This window comes from Notothenia rossii (assembly GCF_949606895.1).
Source record: "Notothenia rossii genome assembly, chromosome: 7".
NCBI lineage: Eukaryota > Metazoa > Chordata > Actinopteri > Perciformes > Nototheniidae > Notothenia > Notothenia rossii.
Genome location: NC_136905.1, coordinates 8121967 through 8128062, shown reverse-complemented (window position 1 = coordinate 8128062; position 6096 = coordinate 8121967). Strand labels below are relative to the sequence as shown.

Here is a 6096-nt window from a genome sequence, read left to right as displayed (position 1 = left end):
GTGTATTGATTATATGCCTGATTTTAAAGGCAGAATAATTCATGAATCTCCAGATAATTCAAAGTCTCCACCCCGTCGAGGTCTGAAGGATGACTTGGAAGTGTCCAGGACGGGAAGCGGTACACAGCAAACACATTTCCTACACCGCACTATGACATCCAATCGAGATGAATTGCAACACTGAGGGGAATATGGTGAGGTGAAGTGCCTTCTGCTACACTGAGGCAACACATCAAGAGAGTTTCTGCAAAAAGACATTTTGCTGCGGTCTTCATTTGAAAGCCCAGGAGGGGACTGGGAGGAACACCTGCAGTGCTCACAGTCACACTTTGCAGCAGCTAATAAACATGCACCGAAGATTAAAGTGTGTCATTGTAAACACAGCAGACATCACAAGACACACTATTCCCAGTGGAAATGACGAAGCATTAGGTCATCTTCACACTGTGTAGAGATGTATGTGGGAACTTCCTGTATGTCCGCCTCTTTGTATATGAGTAATCTAAACAACCTGAGCAGAGAGGCTATTTTCTCTTATAGTTAAATGGAAAAATGTACATTTGTCTGCATCCTCATCTGACCTTTAAAGTTGCTGTTACACAGAATGTCTCAGAGCCCTCTGCAGTGAATCTGCCATCTGCAAACCCCACTAGGCCAAAGCCCAAAAGCCCACTGATGGTTTTTTGTAAAATAAAATATGAAACAATGCTGCGTCACACAGAATCGTGTCTCTTGGCAAACACACCTTTCCTTTCCTTCACAACGGTCATCCATACAGATCAAATGACTGTCATTTTATTCCTGCACTTCTCATTGTTTCTGGATCTTTTAGCCTTTTTCTCAGGGGTGTGACACCTCATGTGAGGCCATTGCATCATGCACTGATTGTAACTAAAGACTAAAAACTAAGCGGTTGACCTTTGTTACCATCAGCATTTAATTAACACGGAAATCTGAGGTTGTCTCCGAAGAGATAAAAAGTGAACCTATTCCATCTGTTTGTCACAGCAGTGGGCCTCGTGGAGTCACCGCAGCCAATCTGGTGTTTCCACACAAGATCTGTGAAGCGAAATCTGTAAAAATACTCTTCTTTACTCTGAGATTTTGAGCATTTGAGGCCAAAGCTAAAAGTGTTCGACTCGCTGAGCACAAACATGCAATAAGCTATAGCTGTATATTATGAGCATAACACACAATGCCCTCTGGGCTGTAGAGCATGGACAAATATGCCATCTGCTATCTCTTCCTGACCCTCCTTCCCTTCACTCTTTCTTTCCTCCTTTCTTCCATTTGATGTCACATCTTAAAGTGTTATTTTACCAACATCATGACCCTGTTGAAGCCTCCCTGTCATCTTCTGATGCCTCCCTGAACTTTACATGCCTCTGTTTGACAGCTACGTGCCATCCCTCCTGTCAACCCCGAAACCCTTGGCTGCCATCTCTCTCGTTTCCCCTTTTCTCTCTGGATCTGTCTCTCTTTTATCATGTCTCTTTCATCCTCTCCACCTCTTTATCTTATATAATCTAAGCCTGTGCATCCCACTCTGAAATCAAAGCCTGTGCCTGTGTTCCTTCTAACTCCAAACTCCCTGCTGACTGGAAGGACAGGCAGGTCTTTGTCCGCAGGCTTTTAAAGAGGCGGAAATGCCTTCAATGACTGCAGATGTGGGGTCCTTACAAAGCCACCTCTGTGTCCTAACCCCTTCATCATTTCTCTTTCGTTTTCACCTTACTCTTTGCACAAGTGATGAGGAGACATGGCTCGACGTGGGGTCCCTCTGACAGTGAGGAGGCATGCTAGAAGTGAGCTGAAAAACAAACTTACTAACACTCAGATGCACATGCTGTGCCCTCCTCTCAGAGCGCAAGATATCTATAAATCATGAGGAATCCAAAAGAAGAAAAAACAGGATTGCTGCGTCAAGAGGAACAATTGAAAATGGCTGAATGTTTACTTCAGGTGCACAGACACATTTGGGGCTTGAAATGAGATGCTTTCAAAATTCTAAAACTTGACATTATCCCAAATGTCAAAACTACAAATTTGCCTCACTGCAACCTATATAACATTTCATAATGATGCAGGGGAAAGAGGCCCAAACAACCAGACGAAAACCAGATCATATCAAGTCTCAAGTGTGTCTGATTGAGGAAGCCTGTAGCAGCTAAAAACCTGTTGTATCCAAATCTTGCTGCAGCAAACTAAAGGATAAGGAAGGTCTCCACCATATTGCTTGCACCTGTCAGATTCAGCCAAATCAGAAGACATGATGAGGGAGGAGCTGTGAACAGTATTGACACACGGACAAGAGCAGGGGAGATGTGGAATTGGACAAAGGTAAAAGAAAAAAGAGATTAAATACAGCCATTGCTCTCCTGTGGCTCGGCCTTCATGCAGCTCTGGTCACAGCGTGTGAGCAGCACCCTGCAGGCGGAGATTCACCGCCAAGAGCCTCAGGCTGGAGCAATGGAGCATCCTCACATAATGGATGCTACTGAAGTGATAACTGTACATTAAATATCACCTAATAGACCAGTTGACTTCCATATGAAGAGGAAGCAGCTGCTGAGATAATGAAATACGTCTATAAAGCATAGCCTAATTATCCTATAATGATAATAAAAATAAGGCAGTTTTTGTATGCTTCCAATTAAGGTGCACTAATGACCAACTTAATGTTACCTGCTTCCATTTAAGATGTTAAGGCAACGAAACACATTTGACACCATGCAACAAAATACATCTGCATTACATTAGAATCCAACCGGAGGCTGGGAAATGAATGAAACACATCTAAAATGATCCAATGATGGCGAAGCCGGCTCCCACCGCATGAACATGTTTGGACACCTTTCCCTCAGTGACAGTTTAATGTGTGTTCGCTGATAAAGCTCGCATCCTCATGTCTGATCAGTGTCCTCCGGGCCGGGATAGCTGAGAAGCGCATCAACCAAAAAAGCTGCAGAATTTAACCCTTCGTGCACCGGTCACATTTTAGCAATCGCATCACATGCATGTTAGGAAAAAGAAAAACATGGCTCAGCATCTCACCTTTCTGTAGAGTCCCGGTCGCGGTGTGCAGAGACGCGTTCAGAGGAGGAAATAATGTGCGTGAACGGTGCCGGTTTTCTCCCTCGTCGTCTCCCTCTCTTCCAACCTCGCCCCCCTCAAGAGCAGCACTTCACGACTCCGGTTCAACATTTGGATGGTGTTCAGAATATGTCGGGATCTGCTCACTCGGCTGGTTTCGGGAATCCCCGGTGAGACTCGGTCCTGCTGAAAGACACCTTCTCCTCTGGGGGGTGGGGGGTTTAATGAGATGTTTCACTGGCAAGCCGCAGAATATGCAGCTGATTCAGCACATATCTAAGTATCCTTAAAAAGATTAAGATCACACATTATGTCCAAAGTAGATGGAAGCGAGTTTAGAACAAGCGTGTTTGAAATATAGGGTGTAGGAGCCGCATTTAAGTTTATTTAGTTTTGATTTATTTGGAACCTTTATTAATGCATTTTTCTTTTTCAGTGAGAGGTGTGCTTTGCTCAGGTGAAGGGGGCGGGGCTAAGGCTTTAAGTTGGAGGTGCGGTGTGTGACGGGAGAGCAGCAGCAATACCGTCATTGACACGCAGACGCAACCTTATACTTAGCAAAAGACAGATTATTAGGATCTGCTGTTTAAGTTTATGTTAAATATTGTTTTCGTATTTTGTTTATGTTTGCTGGAAATAAACCTTGAAAAGCAACCGAAACGTCCAGTGGATTTTATACTGCGAGTCTGACACTGCTTCCCAAGGCCTAAGCTCTACATGTGGCCAAGAACAATAACTTTTGAGGTGAAGGTTACAAGACAAACTTCTATATGATTTTGGCCACTACAATTAGTCAATGACGCGCTGTGATTGGAAACACGAGGACTATTGGAGGATTAAAGAGGTCGTAGGAATCAAAGACAGAGGAAACGCCGGCCCGACGCGTGGCGGACCAAATAAAGAAACACTTCGGAGGAGGTATGCGCTTTCAGATCAAACATCACTGAAGGATTATTCGTTTGGAAGAATACCTGAAGAGGTGAAATACAGCCTCTTATGAATGAACTTATGAAGTAACCTGAGTTAAATTGTGAAATAGGCTACAAGGATAACGGAAATAACAAGAACTGTTTCCAAACGTTTTGAACACTTTTTGGAAGTTTGTAGTGGTTTAAAAATGGCGAGTTCTGATGAGGCGGAATCGCCACCTGTTGAAGACATGGATGAAGCTTCGGCGCAGCTGCGTTCATCAAGATCAGGAACAGTTTCACATTTAACACGGAGAATGAACATTGTGAACAACCCAATGACCGATAAGGAATATCTGGATGAAGTCGAAGGGAATATGTTGAAGTTTAACGAACTTTCGGTTGATTTCTTTTTTTATGTCTCATATGCGCAAATGTTGGATGTGAGCGCAAGAAAAGAGGACGATGAGAAATGGTATCAGCCGAGATGTACACACATAATCTCATTCCTTGCCAAAGTTACAAAATGGATAACTGCTAATTCACTCAACTTGACTCAAGTGGAAGGTCTGCCAGCTGAAGAAGGTGAATATGCAAATGAAGGCGGCGGTCTGAGCGAGGTGGATACACACTCAATGATGTCCATAACATCCAGCCACTCTTCCTCCTCCTCACTACGCATCAATGCTGAGGCAGAGAGAGCAGCCTTATTGGCCAAAGCTTCAATGTTACAAGAAAAATATGCCATTGAAGAACAGGAACAAATATTACAAAAAAGAAGAGAAACACTAGAATTACATACAGAAATAGCAGCCAACACAGCCAAAATTAATTACCTTAAAGACAAGGAATTAGCCAGGCGTAGCCCTGTACAGGCTGAAGCAGCAGCTGCCACACTGGTAGATACAAAGCCAGATATTTCACTTCAGCCATATGACAGAGGTGCTCCAGTTGTTAGGAGCAAGGCAGGCGCCCCACTTCACTTTCCCTTTTTTAATGTCCGTGAAGATAACACACACAGTTGGCCTGATGTTCATCATGAAGACAGCATTAATGATCAGCATCAGCCACAACCAACCTCAGTGCACAATATTCCACCTGTCATACCCCAAAACACACAGCCAACTCTGCCACAAGGACAAAGCCCCCCTACGCCCAGCACAGCAAAGGATGACCACATGATTCAAACAATGGAGAATCCAAGCAGCTTGACGAGGATTCTTGTGAAACAACAACTTCTCTCGACGCTGCCGCAAGGAAATATTCCACCCTTTGATGGACACATTCTGGAGTACAAGTCCTTTATTCACTCCTTTTGAACATTGTATTGAAAACAAAACAGACAACAACAGAGACAGGTTGCAGTTCCTTATACAGTTTACAAGAGGCCAAGCTCACCGTCTAGTCAAAAGCTGTGAATACATGTTTCCAGACAGAGGCTATCAGAAAGCAAGAAGTTTACTGAAGGAAAACTTTGGGAACGAATACAACCCCTCTTGTGCTTACCTGGAAAAAGCTCTATCCTGGCCCCTAGTTAAATCTGAAGATTCAAGGTCGCTGCAGGATTACGCCATGTTTCTAAGGAGTTGTTGCAACGCTATGGAGTAATTGGAGGAACTAGACACAGTGTCCAACATGAGAAGCATGGTGCTTAAGCTACCATACAAGCTCAGGGAGAGATGGCGCAGCAAAGTTTACGCACTGCAAGAAGAGCGCAGTCGTAGAGTAAGGATTTTAGACCTTGTCTATTTCATTGAAAGGCAAGCTCGCATAGCAGCAGACCCAGATTTTGGTGACCTTCAAGACCAGTCAGCTGCCAAAGGAAAGGTGGCTGTAAAGACTAGATGTCCTGTTAAGTCGCAGATCTCAAAGGCATATGACAGCAGTTTTGCCACAGGTGTCACTATTTCCCCAAAAGAAACAGAGCCTGAACCCTCCTGTCCCTTCTGGAGGTGCAAGCACACATTGGAACGGTGTAAACAATTCTTGGAAGAAACACATAGGAACAAGCTGAACTTTGTAAAGATCAAGGGCATATGCTTTGGCTGTCTCTCCATAGGCCACATTAGTAGAGACTGTAAACAATGCCTCATCT

The 6096-nt window shown here is 44.0% G+C and overlaps 1 protein-coding gene across 1 annotated transcript in view; it reads right to left on the bottom strand.

Moving 5' to 3' along the window:
• LOC307045675 (uncharacterized protein) overlaps positions 1–4306 on the bottom strand; it is a 21512-nt gene extending 17206 nt beyond the window's left edge. The window contains exons 1-2 of the mRNA XM_079691498.1: positions 4065–4306; positions 3055–3298 (exon numbers count right to left, since the gene is read on the bottom strand). The gene's annotated coding sequence lies outside the window, so the exon portion shown is untranslated. The remainder of the gene's footprint in view (positions 1–3054; positions 3299–4064) is intronic.
• Between the last annotated feature and the right edge of the window lie 1790 nt (positions 4307–6096).